Genomic DNA, 2,548 nt, shown 5'->3' with positions numbered 1-2,548 from the left:
ACAGATCCTTGAGGAACTCCATGACTAACTTTGGCGTGCTTGGAGTACTCATCGTTAACATGTACAGATAAAGACACTTACTTAGGAACAATGGGTGAGGGGTAGTTTGGAATGTGGTACAAAACATCTCTTCTCCAAGATATCTTATTTCAGGAACTACGCTCGTAATCTGCCCAGCAACAGCATGGTGATTCGTGGAGTCAAGGACAAACATTGGGGTCAGAGGACATGGGCCAATCATGGACTGACCTACACTTTTGTTTTATTGTTTTATGACGTGATGATGTATACTAAAACACTGGGTCAGGGAGAGATAGCCGGTCAGACTTCATGAACTGATACAGCTTGTTCTTTGTCAGAGAAAGGAAGATTGACCCAGAGCTCTGTAAGCTTTATTCATTTACTTGTAATAAAACTGATTAACTTGGACCAAAAACATCTTCTATTGCTTCATGAAAGAACACGCAGGACCAAGGACTACACATAGTTTAAAAAGGGTAATTTAAAGTCACGGTCCAACAATATTGAGATTAAAATTTCAACATATCATAGGCCTACCTGTTTATGTATTAACATTAGCTGGCCTTGGTTGTTTTGGTGTGCTGTACCGGGGATGAATGATTAGTTTGTCCTGTTGTAAATAGGCAATGTCCCCCCTTTCTCTCGCCGCTCTTAAATCCGGCATGAGTTATTTTCTTTTCCTTCAAGTCTTCATTGATGTATATTCTGGAACCTTTCAGATATCTGGTTCTTTGTAGTATTTCCGTTCTGTCCTTGTGTCTTAGGAATTTTACCACAATTGGCCTCGGTCGGTCTCCTCCAGGTTTTCCTGTGCGGTGGGCCCTCTCCACCTCCACCTCGCGTTGCAGCTATAATTGTTCCTTCACGACTTTTTTCACCTTCTCCTCCGTCTCTGCCCTGTGACTCCTGTATCCCGTCAAAATACTTTTAAGAAAGTGCTTAAAGTGGGCTGGAACGCACCGGGACACAGTAGCGGCACCACAACATTTAACTCTTACCGGGATTTCTCCCAAGCTGCCAGTACTCTCCTCAGCCCTCTGCTCTGGGCACTACCTGACCTCACCTGTTCCAGTTCTCGCCTGCCTGCTAGTCTCTGTCAGCAGGAGACGAGGAACAAGAGAAGCTCGGGTGTCTTTCAAGCAGTCATGTGATGAATGTAGCTCGTCAATGTCAGTTTTTGTGAACCGACCAATCACAGCCTGGATGGGGCGGGACATTTAAAAATATTGACATATAGGTGTCATTTACACTGGGGATGCTGGGGACAGGTCAGAATCAGAAAGTCTCCATCACTTCTGAAAAACAGCAACAACAAAAATGTAAACTAACAAATGAAACAATGCACAATAACAAACATGCAGTGTAATTGAAATGTAGAAGAAACAAATGCATTGTCCAAAATCTGATTACTGCATTTTATTCCATTATATTTTTTAATTTTGAATTGTCACCTGCCACCTTAATTTTGTTTCCCTTCATATAAATAAAGACATTTCAACCATTGATTGGTGCAGGAAATGTCTCCAGAATGCAGGAAATTAAGTGTTTAATGCTCTTGGACCCCCAGACCTCCCAACTGATGTATTTCAGCATTGAATATTTTTTCAAACGACTGTTAAAATATCTTCTCATCTAGTTCATGTGACCAAAATGTTCCCTTCACCACTTTACAACACAAATTGACTATCCAAATAAAGTGTGACCTGTAAATATAGTGATATTATACTTAATATTCTACTTTGTATTTAATGTTTTAATATTTACTGGCATACTGGCATAATACTGGCACCTAAGAACTAGATGTGTGAACCCCCTAGAACACATGGAGTGCAGAGGTCACAAATGAAGCAAAGTATGCCAACTTAAGAAGCACTAAACATGTTACTAGTGAATAATAACTTAATTTTAAGTTTTCAGCAAAATAAAACAAAGTTGATGTGAATGACTTAATGAGCAGAGCTCAAATTAAGTGCAAAAACATATCTCTCTACAGATCAGTGTTTGATGGTAAAAATGATAATCTACTCTACATGATCTCTGAATTTTCCCTAATGTATTGTGGCCACTGGGAGACCCATACCACACACACACACACACACACAAACGTAAATTCCCACAAGATTAAATCTGCCTCTCTGTGAGCATCATTATGCAGGCTATTAGCTGTCTAATGATGGAGCGCTGAACCTAGACAGGAAGTTTCACACCTGCATGTATTTGTCTCAGATGATGCCATCTTAACCTCGGAGGTGTCGCTGTAATCACAGTTCAGAAAAACAAGCTTCAGCATAAACACATGATGTAGCCACCACACATCACCAAGTGATGCAATCATTGCTGACAGTGGTGTTTTTTTCCTAGTTGAGATTGTCTGTCATGACATTTAGTGTTTGTTCAGATTCCAATATTTAAGAAATACGTTTTATAATAAAAAACATAGGATCAAATTACAAGGTGTGACGTAAGAGGGGTCCTCACAGTCACAAATCCATAGTGAATTATCCACTGACTCTGCAGTTCCAATCCC

Source organism: Micropterus dolomieu, linkage group LG07, assembly GCF_021292245.1.
Source record: "Micropterus dolomieu isolate WLL.071019.BEF.003 ecotype Adirondacks linkage group LG07, ASM2129224v1, whole genome shotgun sequence".
In the NCBI taxonomy this organism is placed as follows: Eukaryota; Metazoa; Chordata; class Actinopteri; order Centrarchiformes; family Centrarchidae; genus Micropterus; species Micropterus dolomieu.
The sequence above is the reverse complement of the archived record's forward strand: the minus strand, read 5'-3'. Positions refer to the sequence as shown.